This window comes from Symphalangus syndactylus, chromosome X (genome assembly GCF_028878055.3).
Source record: "Symphalangus syndactylus isolate Jambi chromosome X, NHGRI_mSymSyn1-v2.1_pri, whole genome shotgun sequence".
In the NCBI taxonomy this organism is placed as follows: Eukaryota; Metazoa; Chordata; class Mammalia; order Primates; family Hylobatidae; genus Symphalangus; species Symphalangus syndactylus.
The window spans coordinates 115902506-115921371 of NC_072447.2; positions in this window are offsets into that span (position 1 = coordinate 115902506).

Sequence of the window (18866 nt, forward strand, 5' to 3'; positions counted from 1 at the left end):
TACTTGATGGCATCCCACGTCTGTGAGGCTCTGTCTATTTTCTTCTATTATTGCCTTTCTGTTCCTCGGATTGGATAATTTCAATTGACCTATCTTCAAGTTGTCTGAGTCATTCTTATGCTTTCTGACATTTGCTATTGAACTCTTCTAATGATTAGACACTCAGAACCTCTTCTATCTTTAAAGAAAAGCAGGACACTCATTGAGAATATCCTGAATATAAACAAATTTGCATTCTGGTTTATAAAGCAGGGTCTCATGAGCTTCCTTAGTATTTAATCAGTCCCCTACGGCTGGAATACTCTGAGGTAAATGGATAAAATCAAGCTCTTGAACACACAAAGCTGAATCCAGACTGATACTCATCCTGTGAGGGTCCACTCAAGGAAGGGCACTTTGGAAGAAACAGCCTGAGTAGCCTGCTTGCTCTCTGCTCTCCAGTGAGTGATTATTGCATAACCAACAGTTTATCTTTCATTTAATGTAATTATTTTAGTTACTTTAGTTATAATTATTAGGTCTCTCATTATATGCCTCTGTTATAGACTAAATATTTGTGTTCCCTCAAAATTTGTATGTTGAAGCCCTAACACCCAATGTGATAGTATTTAGAAATGGGGCCTTTGAGTGGTAATTAGGGTTAGATGGGGTCATGAGGGTTGGGCTCAAGATGGGAATAATGCCCTTTTATGAAGAGACATCAGAGAGTTTGCTTCCCCTCCCTGTACCGTATGAAGACATAGTGAGGAAGCAGCCATTCACAAGCCATGAAGGGAGCCCTCACCATAACTGAACTATGCTGGCACCCTGATCTTGGGCTTCTAGCCTCTAGAACTATGAGATAATTAATTTCTGTAGTTTAAACCACCAAGTCTGTGGCATTTTTTTATGGCAGCCCTAGCTGACAAATCAGCCTTCTTTTCCTAATGTATGACTCTGACCTTAACCTGAAAATGTACTAGAGCCAGATAGTGAACATCAACAGACCAACCCTCTTCCAGAGCAGAGTGGGAACAGGAAACCACACACTGAAAGGCATATGCTAATTTAATCATAACAATTATCGTGTAGCCTTTCCCGTTGTTCTTATATAATGTTGTGAACACCTGAAAAGATAACTAGGGAAGTACCAACTCACATGCCAAGCAGAATATACTAAGTTTAGAATGAAAGCTATAAGCCACGGGGTTCTGAAGGAAAGAGAGCTTAATGGAGCATACGCCATTTAATTCAGAGCTTGAAGAATAAGTAAGGTTTAGGTGGAAGATAAAGCATGCCAAACACTGTTAATGGCATGAGCAAAAGCATAGAGTAGGATAATGCAAGATTTCTGTTTTTAGGAAAAGTGAACAGACCAGTTTGATTGGACAAGATAATCAACATAGGATTAATAAGAATAGATGAGGCTTGAAGGAAAGGTTGAGGCAGAATGTGGATGGTCCTAAATGTGAAGCATGTGAACTTTGTCCTGCAGGAAGTACAGAGCCATTTCAGTTGTTTTAGTTGGTGGAAGAGGAGAGTTGACATGGTGACTATCATGTTCCCTAGTGAAGATGATCATTCACTTCAAGCATAGAGACAGGAAGCTATTTGAAAAATTGAAACAGTGAAGTAAATAAATGTTCAGGTCTATGAATTGGGACTAGGAACATATTATTATAGAAGACATTCAGTTGGTCACATTATCTTAAACTTGAGCCATTTCATTTATTGCTTTGTCCCATCTGTCTACTCATTTAAACAATCAACTCATTCCTCCATCATTCCCCGTCACCAATTAAGTTGGAAAGTCCCACTTGATTCCTAATTGTGAATAAGCTATAGGCTTGGTGAGCCTGAAGTTATCCTCTTTGGAGTCTTGGGTATTTAAAGAAATAGACCCTCTAACTTAAAACACTACGGCTGTGAAGTAGTAGTCTGCTGATTGGGGGATAAGTAGTACTGAGGTTGCTGCATGAGATTTATATTTTGCTTGAGTATTTCACATAGGATTCTAGTTAATGGAGCCTAGAAATTGCCCCACAATAACTGTATTAATTGGTATGTGTACAATGTCCTGATTCCTAGGATTTGTCTGTTGGCATTTTGTGTTTAGTTCTGGTACTTCATTAGACAGACATGATAGACAATAAATACTTACAATGATAAAAGTGATAGAAACACAACTTTGAGGGGAAAAGAAGCAAATAATTTTTTTTGAGTGGCCCAAATTCGTTTTCTCAACTTTTTATTTTGAGATAATTATAGATTTACATATGATTACCAGAAACAGTAGGGAGAGATCTAATGTACTCTTTACCCATTTTCTGCCATTGTAACATCTTGCAGTCTATTGTGTAATATCACAACTAGGATATTGATAGTGATACAGTCAAGTTAAATAATGTTTCCATTGCCACTAGAATCCCTCATGTCGCTCTTTTATAGACACTCCCACTTCTCCCATCTCCACCTCCACCTTAATCACTAGCATATACTAATCTGTTCTCTATTTCTATAATTCTGTCATTTCAAGAATGTTATATAAAGGAAGTCATGCAGTATGTAACCATTGGGATTTTTTTTTCACTCAACGTAATTTTCTCGATTCATCTAAGTTGTTGCATGCATTAATAGTTTGTTCCTTCTTATTGCTGAGTAGTAGTCCATGGTACGAATGTTACATAGTTTGTTTAACCATTTACCTGTTGAAGGGAATTTGGATTGTTTATAGTTTTTAGCTATCATGAATAAAGCTGCTATGAGCATGTATATACAGGTTTTTGTGTGAACATAACTCTCCGTTTCTCTGGGATAAATGCCCAGGAGTGCAATTGCTGGATCATATTGTATTTGCATACTAGTTTTTTTTTAAATAGCTAAACTGTTTTCCAGAATGACTGTACTATTTTATAGTCTAACCGGCAATGTATGAGTACAGTTTTTCTGCATCCTTGCCAACATTTGGTGTTGTCACAATTTATTAATTGTCAATTTTATGGGTGTGTAGTGACATCTCATTGTGGTTTTAATTTGCATTTCCCTGATGACTAATGACATTAAATATCTTTTCATGAAATCATTTTAATCTGTATATACTCTTTAGTAGAATGTCTCTTCATGTCTTTCGCCTATGTTATAATCAGATTGTTCTAGGGTTTTTTTAAACTGTTGAATTATAAAATTTCTTCATATACTTTAGACACTAGTCCTTAGTCTTCACATCCTCACCAACACTAGTTGTCTTTTGTCTTTTTGATAATGGCCATGCTAACAGCAATGAGGTGATATCTCATTGCAGTTTTGATTCATATTTCCCTGATGATTAGTGATGTTGAGCACTTTTCATATAACTATTTATATGTTTGTATGTCTTCTTTTGGGAATTGCCTAGTCAGATCCTTGGCCCTTTCGAAAAACAACAATTCAATAGCAAGAAAACAAATAATCCATTTTTTAAATGGGCAAAGGACCTGACTAGGCAATTTCCAAAAGAAGACATACAAATGGTCAACAGTTATATGAGAAAAAAAAAAGCTCAATATCACTAATGTACTCTGCACTTGTTAGGTGGAGTGAAGAGAGGGATAGGTACTTGTTAATGCTGGGGTGGAGTGGAAGTCCAAGTTCCCCATCTGGTCTTCATTGATACTGTGGAGGGGCAGCTCATTCTTGGCTGCCCAGTGATGAAAGTCTCAGCTTCTTGCTTGGCCTTATCTGGTACAACTTCAGCATGGCTGATGGACCACCTCATTACAACCTTGGGAGTGTGGAAATCTAGCTCTCTATTCAGCCTTTACTGGTGTGGGGGCATGAGGTCACAATTTTTTTCTGTGGTATATGGCTGGAATAGAGTAGTATTGTATAAAAGTCTTTTCTCTTGCTAAGCTTCTTTGCTGGTGAGAGAGACAAAGCTTTTGGAGGGCCTTTTTTTTGTCTGCACCATTGACATTACTGGCTTTTTCAGCCACAAGTCTGAGGTATATGAGGCAAAACAAAAACCAAGTGCCCTCCCCTCCGTGTCATTGCTTGGGTCCCAAGGTGTTTCACTGCTGTGCTTTCTTCTCTCCACCCTTCAGAATTTTCTTATATTTGTTTTTCTTTGTATTTTTGCATTTGTTTGTCTTTGTATTTTTGTATTTTTCAGGACTGTAGTTGTACTTAGTGGGGGAAATAGAGAAAAGTACATGTACTGAATATTCCTGGAAACAGAAGTCCCAAATTAGTTTCTGTAGACGTCATTTTTATGATCATTTTTCTTCACGGCCTCATAAATAGCTAATCTCGAACTGCTTTTCTGTATAGTACAGGGATACAGAAGAAGATAAGTTCAGAGCAGAAGGCCTTGTCTGAGAGTCTGATACTGAGCATCTGGTGGGAGATTAGGACTCACCAAAAAAAATGTGACTAAGCAGAAAATGGAGCACTAAAGAAATCTGGGGTTGTTATTGTCCACGGGGGGGAGCATGCTCTGAAGAAAATACTTTCATGTGTAGATAAATGGGACAGTGGGAAAGAAACTGGGACATTCTGCTTTCTAACACATATCACAGTTACCTGTCTGGTTTATTGTCTCTCTCTCTCTCCACTAGTATATACGCTTCATGAAGTCAGAGATTTTTCTCTGATTTATTTGTCAGCTACATGATTTATTTATTATCATGTGTCCCCAGAGCCTAAAATGGTATGTGTCATATAGTAGGCTCCCAGTAAACATTTGTTGAATGAATGTATGAATGAATAAATGGCTCAAAGTTGGGAGAACTAGCATTCTGGTCCTGACTTTGCCACTAACTAGAGATCTTAACCAGGCCACATTCTTTTACTGGGCTCAGTTTCTAATGTTACAAAAGATGAGAGCTGCAGTAAAAGATCATTCATGTCCTTTTGTCCTCTATTATTCAATAGTTCTGTGAATATTTATACTCTTTGTATAAATTATCTAAAGTATCTATTTATCTATTTACCCATTCATTTGCCCTTCAAGTCACCCATCCATCCATCTCCCCATCCATCTATTTAACTATCCATCCCTCCATTCAACATTTCTTGAATGCTGACTATGTGCCAAGGCCTTTAAGATGTACAAGGATTTATATCAGAGATAGAGCATGTGATGAAAATTGTGCAGATTGTTACTATGGAGAAATATGGAGTGTCATGGAGTAGATAGCTGTACATAACCTCTAAGCTAAGGGGCTAGGTACTGTTCTTTGTGCTGCAACTTGAAGGAAGATTAAGAGCTAACTAGGTGAGAGCAGTGGAATTGCAGAAGTGGGTAGAACATTACAAGCAGAGGTAACAACAGATATAAAGACCTGAAGCAGGCTGGGCATGGTGGCTCATGCCTGTAATCCCAGCACTTTGGGAGGCTGAGGTGGGCGGATCACGAGGTCAGGAGACCGAGACCATCCTGGCTAACACAGTGAAACCCCGTCTCTACTAAAAAATTCAAACTTAGGTAGTCTAACTTCAGGAATTGGGCCTAAAACTACTTGGCTTTGTTGTGACCTAAGTCAACACAGACTGTCAGTGCCAACATGCAATGTGACAGGGGGAAAGAGACTGGGATACTCTACTTTCTCACACATATCACAGTTACCTATCTGATTTATTCTCTCTCTCTCTCCCCACTTGTATATAAGCTTCATGAAGTCAGAGATTTTTGTCTGATTTATTTATCAGAGACATGATTTATTTATTATCGTGTCCCCATAGGCTAGAATTGTGTCTGTCATATAGTAGGCTCCCAATAAATATTTGTTGAATGAACGTATGAGAGAATAAATGGCTTGAAGTTGGGAGAACTAGAGTTCTGGCCAAAAACTAACGAAGGGGTCAAAAATGCCAGGACTTGACAAGCAGGCACCAGAATCCAGTTATTGAATTAAGAATTGGTGAGAAGGACAGGTTCAGATACTGGGGTGAATTATCCAGGGCATCCTAACCTGAATGGGGCTGATTTGAACACCAAAGTTAGTGAGGTGATCCTGAGTTAAAAGCCGATAGGAATAAACCAGAAGTCAGGGTGGAAACACCATTATTATCCATGAGTCTGCAATCATTCGGATTAGCTCTGGTGGTTTGAAGACATGCTCCCTTTGAAATCCTGGTGCTGCTGCCCCATGTAAAGGTAGGCTTTTGTATTTGTAGGGGCAGGATAGAAAAGCAAAAGAGTTGGAATTCAGAGAGTGTACAAAGCAAGAGGAGGGAAAGGAATAATGAGGAAGGATCTCTTCTATTACTATTATTTGAATCCTACCTTGTATTAGTCCATTTTCCTACTGCTGTAAAGAATTGCTTGAGATTGGGTAATTTATGAAGAAAAGAGTTTTAATTTACTCACAGTTCAGCACTGCTGGGGAGACCTCAGCAAACTTACAATCATGACAGAAGGGGAAGCAAGGCACCTTCTTCACAAGGCGGCAAGAAGAAGTGCTGAGCGAAGGGAGAAGAGTCCCTTATCAGGTTGCGTAAGAACTCACTCACTATCATGAGAACTGCATGGGGGAAACCACCCCCATGATTCAGTTACCTCCGCCTGGTCTCTCCATTGACACGTGAGGATTATGGGGATTACAATTCAAGATGAGATTTGGGTGGGGACACAAAGCCTAACCATATCACACACCTCCTTCTTGTTATCCCATTCTACTATTTGTACTTTGTTGTATGTGTATGCTGTATGTTGTAAGTGATGTACGTCACTTACATCCAGTCTTAGAGTCCTCAAGTGGAATTCTCTTTCACTCACCTGTATCTCAAAGTTATCTTTAAAAGAGTAAGTACCTTCATTCATGGTTATAGTGCACTTGAAACATGTCAAGGACCAGAGAAATACAAGTAATAAACAATGAAGTAGAGGAGGACTGAAAAGCACCTAACCCACTGGGAACACAGTTGAGAATCAGATAATAAGGGGAAAATAGCTTCTGAAAATAAAGATTAGGTTGAAATGAGAGCCTGCAGGAGAGCTTCCTTTTGTGTGAGAAAAGCATTTTTTTTTAGAACTTGGGTTTTACATTATCTATTTACTTTTTAAATATGCATTGATTTAAAAAACATTTTATTTGGGGATAATTGAAGCTACATGCTGTTGTAAGAAATAATACAGAGATATCCCAAGTACACTACCTAGTTTCCCCAATAATGACATCTGGCATAACTACAGAACACGTCACACCAGGAAATTAATATTGATAAAATCCACTTATTATATTCAGATTTCCTCAGTTTTACTTGGACTCAGTAGTGTGTGTGTGTTTGTGTGTGTGTGTGTGTTTACTTCTATGCAGTTTCATCACATGAGCATATTTGTGTAACCACCACCACAGTCAAGATACAGTACAGTTCCATGACTACAAGGATCCTCTGTGTTGCCCTTTAATAACCAAACTCACCTCCCTCTCATAATCTTCACCCTTTCCACAACCCCTGTCAATAACAAATATGTGCTTCATTTCTGTAATTTTGTCATTTCAAAAAGTTATTCAAATCATGTAGTGTGTTACCTTTTGGGGTTGGCTTTTCTTCACCTATCATAATTCTCTGGAGAGTCATCCAAGTTGTTGCTTCTATCAATAGCTCATTCCTTTTTACTTTTGAATAATATTCCATTTTGCAAACATAATATGGTTCGTATAACCTTTTACCTGCACAAGACCATCTGTGTTACTTCTGGTTTGTGGCTATTATAAATAAAGCTGATATGGAAATCTGTACAGGTTTTTAAGTGCACATGAATTTTTAGTTATCTGAGATAAATGCCCAAGAGTGCTCTTGTTGAGTCATATGGTAGTTGCATGTTTAGTTTTATTCATTATTATTATTATTATGAGACAGAGCCTCACTCTATCACCCAGGCTGGAGTGAAGTGGCACGATCTCAGCTCACTGCAACCTCCGCCTCCTGGGTTCAAGCGATTCTCCTGCCTCAGCCTCCCAAGTAGCTGGGATTACAGGCCCATGCCAACATGCCTGGCTAAGTTTTATATTTTTAGTAGAAACAAGGTTTCACCATGTTGGCCAGGCTGGTCTTGAACTCCTGACCTCAAGTGATCTGCCTGCCTCAGTATGTTTAGTTTTATCAGAAAAAACTGCCAAACTGTTTTCCAGAGTGACTGTACCATTTTAAATCCCAATGGCAATATATAAGTGATCCAGTTTCACTGCGTCTTCCCTGCTATATGCTGTTTTCACTATTTTTCAATTTTTGTCATTCTGATAGGTGTGTAGTGATATGTCATTGTTGTTTTAATTTGCATTTTTCTGCTGATTAATAGTGTTGAACATCTTTTCATGTGCTTATTTATCCTCTGCATATCTTTTTTCAGAGAACTGTCTCTTCGTATCTCTTGCCCATGTTCTACTTGGATGGTTTGTATTTTTACTGTTGAGTTTTGAGAGTTCTAAATACTAGTCCTTTGCTGAACATAGAGGTTGCAAGTATTTTCTCTCCACCTGTAATTTGTCATTGCATCCTCTTAAGTTCTTTCACAGAGAAAAAGTATTTAATTTTGATGGAGTCCAGTTTATCAAATTTTTCTTTTCTGAATTGCTTTTGTAGATGATCAAAGCTAAGACATCTTTGCCTATTCCTACAGTATGAAGATTTCCTCTTACTTTTTATTCTTCAAAATTACATTTTTAGTTTTATATTTAAGTCTATAATCCATTTGGAGATACTTTCTGTATAGGGAGTGAGGTTTAGGTCAGGGTTCATTTTTATGCCCTAGTGTCCAAGTGTTCTAGCACCACTTGTTAAAAAAGACTACTTTTCCTCCATTAATTGAATTTTCTTCCTTTTTCTCATATGTTGGGCATATTCATATGGGTCGATTTTTGGCTTCTCTGTTCTGTTCCATTGATCTATGTGTCTGTCCCTCCACTGATACAACTCTGTCTTGGTTGTATCAGCTATATAGCTATATAGTAAGCCTTCATATCAGGTAGAGTGATTCCTCCCACTTTATTCTTCTTTGTTGAGGTTATTTTAGCTATTCTAGGGCCTATGACTTCCCATATACATTTTAGAATAAGCTTGTCCATGTCTAAAATAATTTTGCTAGGATTTTGATAATAATTGCTTAAACACAAAATAAAACAATTCAGGGAAAACTGACATCTTTACTAGTTGAATCTCCCAATCCATAAATGTGATATGTCTTTCCAATTATTGAGGTCTTTGATTTCTTTCATCAGCATTTTGTAGTTTTGAGTATGGAAATGCTGTACATGTTGTTATGTCTGCATCTTAGTATTGCATTGTCATTGGAGCAATTGCAAATGGCATTGTGTTTTTAATTTTAGTTTCTAAATGCCAAAAGGCATATGAAAAGGTGCTCAATGTAATCGATCATCAGAGAAATGCAAAACAAAACTACAATGAGATATCATCTCACGCCAGTTAAAGTGCCTTATATCAAAAGACAAGCAATAATGAATGCTAACAAGGATGTGGAGAAAAGGGAACGCTTGCGCACTGTTGGCGGGAATGTACAACCACTATGGAGATCAGTTTGAAGGTTCCTCAATAAACTACAAATTGAACTACAATATGATCTAGCAATCTCATTGCTGGCTATATACCCAAAAGAAAGGAAATCAGTATATCGAAGAGATATCTGCATTCTCCATGTCTATGTTTGTTGCAGCACTGTTCACAATAGCCAAGATTTGGAAGCAACCTAAGTGTTCATCAACAGGTGAATGGATAAAGAATATATAGTACTTATATACAATGGAGTACTATTCAGTCATAAAACATAATGAGATCTGGGCATTTCCAACAACATAGATGGAAATGGAGATCATTATGTTAAGTTAAATAAGCTAGGTACAGAAAGACAAACATCTCATGTTCTCACTTATCTTTGGGAACTAAAAGTCAAAAACAATTGAACTCATGGACATAGAGAGTAGAAGGATGGTTACCAGAGGCTGGGATGGGTAGTGGGGGGTTGCAGGGGAGGTGAGGGTGGTTAAAAAATAGTCAGAAGAATGAATAAGACCTACTATTTGACAGCACAACAGAGTGACTGTAGTAAATCATAACTGTGCATTTTAAAATAACTTATAGAGTATAATTGAGTTGTTTGCAACTCAATGGATAAATGCTTGAGGGGATGAATACCCCATTCTTCATGATGTGCTTATTTTACATCGCGTGCCTGGATTGAAACATCTCATTTCCCCATAAATATATACACATATGTACACACAACTTTTAAAAAAATAGTTTCCACATATTCATGGTTTGTATGTGAAAAATGTGATTGATTCTCCTGTGTTGATCTTTTATTTTGCAACCTTGCTGATATCTGTTTACTTTTATTCCACTTATAGTTTCAACAGCTTCTGAATCCTGTTTCCAAACTTGCAGATAATTAGGAGGGAGAGGGATTGCTTTAGGCAGATGCACTTACAGCAGTGCAATACTGACATGAGAGGAAGAGGATACAATGGATACAATTTTATTAGATAGATGTAAAAACCCCAAAAGCACAGAGCTCTGAGGCTCTTTGACAAAGGGACATACAAATTATACTCCCTCAAAACATCCTTGTATAATTAAGGTTCCTATACAAGGTCATTAAGATTTACCTTGTATAAGAGTCATTTATGACCTCTTAGGTCATAAAATGAGGTTCTTAATAGACCTAAGAAAAAATGTTGAAGCTATACAAATATATTTTACCTTAAGAAAAGGAAGCATATGTCAAATAATTGTATAAATATACCTATACAAAACAAAGTTTGAATCCAATTCTTGGTCTTTAAGTGAGGTAAATGCAGCTTGGTTAATCATCCTGAATATCGCATTTCCCAAATGTGCAGTGTGCCTGGATTTTAGAGTGTATGTTCACAGATACACGTGTGCATGTACACACACACACACATGCACACATGCACATACCTGTCTCCATTGAGGAATTTAGACCAACAGTTGTAAAAGGACTCTTTATTTTTAGATTGGCCAGTAATGAGTGGCCAATGGTAATTATAAATCTATTTCACTAGTGTAGATCACAAGCCTTATCTCTACCATGTGTTAGCGGATATATACAGGGGAAACAGCCAAGTCAGTGAGAAAAGATCTGATTAAATATGGTCTAGCAAGATAGGCAGGGCATCAGGGATAATTATATGCTGTAATATTAATAAGGGACTGGAGCTTTTAGGATATGTTCTTTAAATATAGGTCATGGTTTTAAATTGCCTACACATCTTTCTGCTGAAACGATTTAAATGTTTGCACACAGTTGATATTGGCTTTTCCCTGTGCACATTTTGAATGTCTTTTTATTGACTTGTGCTCTTCTCTTAAGCTGGTAGAGGAAGTATGTTTTTCTCTAGGCACATCTATGGTGATGTTATCGTCTTTAGCTCCCCAGAAATCAAAGACTTAATCTTTTAAACTTTGCTGGGCTGGATATCATCTCCAGTGACAATATTAAACAATTGGGAAAAAAGATGTTTATTTGCAATGCTTTCTCTTTACAACTTCCTCTCCAGTTCTTTTATGCAGTACTCTACTACTCATGGCTATTCTTATACCTCAAAATATAGGAGGACAGCCAGGTGACAGGATTTTACAGAGTGGAAAGACTGTAATTCATTGCCCCTCCTCAAATCTTCCTACCCATTGGCCAAATCGTGAAATGCCAGCATTACTTTTCTGTATTTATCTTACTCTATCTCTCAGAAACTTTGACAGAGGTAACCACCCTCTCCTTCCCAAAACACTCTCCTCTCTAGACTTTCATGACACCATGCTCTCCTGGTTTTCCTCCTATCTGACAGTGTTTCCTCTCTGCTCCTTTGTTATCTCCCCCTTTCCCTGGCTTCTAAAAGTTGGGGTTCCTCAGGGCTTAATTGTGGCCTGCCTTCTCTTCTCCATCTACACTCATTACATAGGTTATCACATTTTGTTTTGTGTCTTTTATATCATTTCTATGCTGATAATTTCCAAATTTATGCCTCTCTAGTACTCCTGACACCTTTATCCAATTGGTTTCTGGACATGTCTTGAATATCCAGTAAGTATCATCATATGCTCAAAACATAATTCAGTTGATTCTGACCCCTACTCCTCCCATTGGCCTTGGTCAAATGTATCTGTTCATTATACAATATTTGTCATCTCACTTAATGGCACTACTAAGCACTCAGATGCTTAATACTAAAACCCAAGAACCATCCTTGATTTCTGTTTTCCTCTCACAATTCACATGTAATCCATCATCAAATGCTCTCAACTTTACTTCTGAAGGTATATCCCACATGTCTACTTTTCTTAATCTCTCCTGTTACCAATCTAGTTCAAGTTACCATCATTGCTCACCTGAGTTATTATAATAGTCTCCTTAATGCTTTTCCCAATCCCTCTCTTGCCCTCTTCCACAACCAGCCCCAGGACTAATCTTTTACAAATATTAATCAATCCATGCTTAAACTCATTTAGTGGGTGCATGAACCACTTCTCTTATCTTAACTTCATTTGTCTACATTTCATGCACTGGCTCACTGAGTTCCAGCTGCATTGTTTTTCTCTCTGTATCATCTCATCCCTAGCATCACCTTTCCGGGGGATTTTTCGCAACCCACACCCTATCTAAAATAGTTCTTAAACCTGCTACTCTGGTCACTCTATCCCATTACCCTATTTTATTTTCTTCTTTGGACTTATGACTATCTGAAAGTGCTTAACTTTGTTTCAGACTGAAAAATTTGTTTCAAAATGGATATGATAAATTAATGGATTGCAAATTTAACCGTGTATTTTTGAGCAGGAAGCTTTCTTTGACATGCCAGTTTCACTACTTGGAGATTCCGTCCATGCTCATGGTCAACTGTGTAGATAGATTTCAGTAATGGCTTATTCATTTTGTTTTCTAGTGGCATTTTTTTTTCAAATTAAATCTTCTGTGGAACCCCAATATATCACATAGATAAAAATAAAATTGCTCTGGTGAAGCGGGAGATAGAGTGGGATACTGAGCCTGCCCAGTCAGTCTTTCTTTTTAAAACTCCTCCAGAGGCCCCTAAGACTCACCATGGAATCCTGGGGCTCTAAAGCACAGCTTGAGCCACTGGATTGGAGGTTTAATAGACTGGAATGCAGGACTCTACTGCACACAATACTGGGCCCTAGTGTTCTAGATTATGCTCATTCTAAATATATATTTAACAGTAGTAATGGACACAAAAGACCCTATATAAATTGACCCCATTGAGTTGCATGGCCTGAGAACATGTCCCATTTCGATAGATATTAGACCAGGGCATTGTTCAATTTGCTAAGAATAGGGACTTGCGGCATTGAGACCAAAGGTTAAATAAAAAAATCTGCTGCAAAGCCAGGGGAAATTACCCTTGAGACTAATGGATGATGCTATGATTTCAAACTGCTATTAGCTGAAAAGGAGTTCAGTGGAGAAGGCTGGCCAATAATTGTTTGTGTAGAGAAGATGTTTATGTTCCTCTGTTTCTTAATAAATCACTGGTGCTTAGACAGATGATGACTTCTGTGGTGCTGGGAAATAGGTCCTACCGGGAGTAACCAGTTCACAAGACATGTTTGATCTAAAAGGCCTCACCATCATTATCAAACTCAGATATTTTTCTGTTTTCGGAATCATGTCCCTGTAATAGTGCGTAGTTCTGAGGACAAGTTCTCAGACTGGTCATAGTTTATCTGTATTGTTTTAGTAATTGGTTCATAAAATAAGATCCCTGAGCTCTTTGCTAAGATTGTTTCCAAGAACTAGGATAGTATTCAATAGAAAGGGCCATTTGGAGAGACTGAAAAAGTCAATATAGCGATCATCTATCTATGGCCTCAATTAAGCTGGCATTCTAATCAAGGAAGAAAGTCAGCTTCAATATCTGTCTCACTAGCTAGATAAGGGAACCTTTTAAACTGCTTAAAAAACAGGTCAAACTCTCAGAAATTCTAGGTGTTTATGTAAAGACACAACTATAATTACTCTAGCCTGTTTTCAGGTCAGGGACTGACCTCAGGAGCATAGTTCAACTTCATACAGAAGTCCTTGGGAGAAAGGGCTATTTTTCGGTCTGTTTCAAGAACCTTACAGGTGTGGAATGCAGCCAAGCTCCAATGTGGTATCACAGCTGAAGGACTGTACTTTGTTCTGTCCACACTCTAAGACCTTTGTTACCTGCTGCTGGCAAATTGGGCACTCAGCAGTGGCCATAGCCAGGTCAGCCTTGGTGAGTGGAAGTCTATGTTACTGAGCCCATGCTTAACCTCCATCCCTGCCATCGTGGCCACTTTGTTCATGGGCCTATTGGACGATGACAGGAATGGCTGGGGAAAGACTGAGTGGTGTCCATAGAATAAGTCATCCTATCCACTTGATTATTAAAATACTCCTCTGCTGAGGTCATCCATTGGTGAGCACTCACATAGGATACAAATATCTTCACAGTTTTTGACCACTCAGAGAGGTCCATCCACGTACCTCTTCCTCAAATTTCTTTGTCACCAATTTTCCAATCATGCTTCTTCTAAGTCCCTGACCATCCAGCCAAACCATTGGCTACAGCCCATGAATCAGTATATAATTGTACATCTGGCCATTTCTCCTTCCATGCAAAGTGCCAAACAAGGTGCACTGCTCGAAATTCTGCCAGCTGGGAAGATTTCCCTACACCGCTGTCCTTCAGGGATGTCCTAGAAAGGGGCTGTAGTGCTGCAGCTGTCCACTTTCGGGTGGACCCTGCATGTCATGCAGAACCATCTGTGAACCAGGCCCTAGTCTTCTTTTCCTCTGTTAACTGATCATAGGGAATGCCCCATGAGGCCATCGTTGCAGGCTGGGGAAGAGAAGGCAGAGTGGCAGGAGTGGAGACCGTGGGCATTTGAGCCGCTTCCTCATGTAACTTACTTGTGCCTTCAGGACCTGCTCGAGGCCGATCAAGTATATACCACTTCCATTTGACGATGGAATGCTGCTGGACCCGTGACCCACTTTATGGCTAGCTGGGTCAGAAAGCACCTACTTTATGATAGGCAGTTCAGGTTGCATGGTGACCTGATGACCCATAGTCAAATGTTCAGTTTCCACCAAAGCCCAGTAACAGGCCAAGAGCTGTCTTGCAAAAGGAGAGTAGTTATCTGCAGAAGATGGCAGGGCCTTGCTCCAAAATCCTAGAAGCCTCCTCTGTGATTCACCTATGGGGGCCTGACGAAGGCTCCAAACAGTATCGCTATCTGCCACTGACACCCCCAGCACCATTGGATCTGCTGGGTCATATGGTCCAAGTGGCAGAGCAGCTTGCACAGCAGCCTGGACCTGTTGCAGAGCCTTCTCCTGTTCTGGACCCCACTCGAAACTGGCAGCCTTTCAATCCAATCAATCCAATTGGATTGAATCCTTCAATGCAATCAAGTTGACACTCAGTATTAGCCATCAAACCTAGCCTTCTTGAACACTTTCTCCTTGCCTTACCTGAGAGCCATTTTAGGATAGTGGTTAATAATATGATGTTTAAAGTCAGACACACCTGTGTTATAATCTCAGTTCTGTCACTTACAAAGTCTGTGATTATGGGGCAAGTTATTTACCACTCTGCACTTCAGCTTCCTCACATATAAAATGAGAATAGTAATACCACCTTCTTTACAGTGTTATTGTTAAGATTAAGTAACTGAATAAATGGAAAAAAAGCACATGGCATAGTGCCATGGCAGGTTCTGTATGATTTTAGCAATAAGAACATTGAAAATATTGATATATAGAGCTAATATTTGAGTTTCTTGTACATTAGCACATTTTCATTATATCATGCAAAATTCAGGTTGATTACTTTCCTCCAGATCAGAAATCCCTGGATCTTGTCATCTCAGATTCAACCTGATCCCTCCTAAGCCTGTGGGTACTCCACAAAGACAGCAACACAAACCAGTTAATCTAGTCAGTTGATTTGCATTTTGTAAAGTCCCAGCTGAAATTTTCAGATGGGTTTTAGGGCATCCCATCCAAGGGAAAAAGGGGGTCTTGTTAGCAGGCCTTAGATTTTTTAGCTCTTGTGAGAACTTGAGAAAAAATGTTTGCCTTTTAGCCTGGATTTTACAGAGTCCCAGAGAACATCAAGGTTTCCCCAAAGGAGAGTGATTTTTCCACGAGAACTGTCTCCACTATAACATATGTGTTCATTCTTCACCAATAGAATCCAGTAATAGGAATGGCAAGAACAGAAGGAAGCTATTCGTTCAAAACAGTTGGTTTATGTGTTCTAAAACTCTCTGTATAAAAGAATAGTAAAGCACTGGAGCTGAGACTTCGCCCCCTTCAGAAAATGACACCACATGGAATGCTGAATACATCTCTCTCTGCATGAGATGATATTAGTGGCCTAGAAATAGAACTTGGTAAAATGAAGCTCACAGTCATAAATAGACAACTGAAGGCTTGGAGATGCAGGGAGGGGATTTAATCAGAAAAATGTTCATTTAATTTTAACGGTTTTTCATAGCAGAGCCACTGAGGAGCTTAGAAAGAGGACTAATTAAAACAAGAGGACAGAGGGTAAAATAGATGACTCTGTACCAAGACTGCTGAAATGCAGATGAGTGTATTGATATATCTGATTTTCAAGAAAGTTGTGGGTTTGCTTGTGTGAACCATAATTTTAATGCCTGCCCTATGTGGTAGGATGCTTTGTTAGAATGTGTATTCTAACATTTGCAACAATGCTGCCTAGAATTGGACCATGAGCGTGGCAAACAGAGTAAAATGGTATTTAATATCTTGTCTTAAGGAGCTCTGCCTGTTGTTGCTTTGGCTGCTTTGCACAGCACAGGGAGCTAGGTTTGTTGTGAACTTTACAGATGACTAAATCAGGGTGTTGGCGAAAATTTGGTGCTGGCAGCCCACAATGACTCAACAGTGTAATTGTAGTGGTTAAGAGCACAGGCTCTGGAGTTAGATCTTACCTAGATGTTAGTTCCCCTCTTCCTCTTTGCTTCCTTCTCTCCCACAAGTGTTAGTTGAATGCTAAGTTATACACAGGCACTGTGCTAGACACGTTGATAGAATGTGGAACAATAATAGACATGATTCCTGACCCTTTGGGGTTCATAGTTTAGTTGGGGAATGATCAAACAAATAAAATAAATACAAATGGTGGGAACTGCTATGGAAGAAACAAACAGGGTTGGGTGATAGAGGTGAACAGGAAGTGTGTAATCAGATAGCATGGGATCTTTACTACCTACTCACTGTGCAAACTTACCCTTTCTTATCCTAAAATCATCTCACCTGTAAACTAGGGATAACAATAGTACCTTCTTTATAGAATAAGTTTTGTAAAAATTAAAAGAAGTGGGCCGGGCGTGGTGGCTCACACCTGTAATCCCAGCACTTTGGGAGGCCGAGGCGGGTGGATCACGAGGTCAGGAGATCCAGACCACTCTGGCTAACACGGTGAAATCCTGTCTCTACTAAAAATACAAAAAATTAGTCAGGCGTGATGGCGGGCGCCTGTAGTCCCAGCTACTCGGGAGGCTGAGGCAGGAGAACGGCATGAACCCGGGAGGCAGAGCTTGCAGTGAGCCCAGACGCGCCACTGCACTCCAGCCTGGGTGACAGAGTGAGACTCTGTCTCAAAAAAAAAAAAAAAAAAAAAATTAAAAGAAGTGAAGTACATGCAGTGCCTAGGTCAGTTCTTAGCACTTAGTACAATCATTGCTACTGCTATTAGGACAAGGCCTAGTGGCTCTAAACCTTCTCTTCTCCAAACAAAACATCCTGGCTTCCCTCAGTCACTTTCCTAAAATGCTTTCCTGATCTCTCACTGTTTTGACTGTCTTCCTACCTGACACAAAGGCTGGGATTTTGAGTATTATGTTTACAATCTTATAAACTAGAACTGAAAGAGGACCCATCTGAGGTTCTGAGAGAGGGTAGCTAATGGCAAAGTTGAAATGCAAACACATTGGTAGGGTGGGCCTGAGGCAAAAAAAAGCTAGCAACACAATCAGTGTTTAATATTCCTCTAGTCACCTTTTGATGTGCCTCACTTAATCAGTGGATGTTTTTCTTTCCAAGTTCAACCAAGACTGTCTCTCCCTACTGAAGCCTATTCCCACTGAAGCTGCTATACATAATTACAGTGCTATATAAATGAGTAAGTTAGCTTACAAAGTGGGCTGTAGAGGCTGACGGCCAGCCCAGCCCCACCCTGCAATATTGCTTTTAGACACCAAATAACCCTGGAGGAGATATACTTGCATGTTATGGGAGTAGTAGTATTTGTTCTCTTCAATATGTTTTCCCTATGGGAGATTTGATAAGCTCACTTTTGTATCTCTATTCCAAGTTGGGAGGAATAGCCAGTAAAATACATAACAGAATCATCAGTCACGGCCATGGGGAACAAATGCCTAGGCAGCTACTTGTGGGAAAGAAAAAATATCTGGGAGCTTATGATGGGCCACAAGTTTACTATGTATTATATTTTTAGGAGTCACATAATGTTGTTGGCTCTTCATGACTTAGTTTCTTCTTTGGTAAAATAAGGCCAATAACATTTACTTCACAGGATTATGGGGAAGATTAAATGAGTTAATAAATGGGTGGTACTTGGAGCAATGCTTTGCCTATTGTAAGCATTCAGGAAGTACCACTATCATAGTATGAGATTAAGCCTATGCTTATCAAAATCTCTGATCCAGATCAAGAAATATGACAAGGTCTGCTACACTTGGCACTGGTCGGACCACAGCTGAATAGTTGAGTCCAGTGCTTGGTGTCATACAAACATATTTTGTTTTATTTGTACCATTGAGTGTTTTGTTTGTTTGTTTTTACTATTGAGTGAGCTCCAGACTATACGGATTTCACCATTTTTAAAATTGTGGTA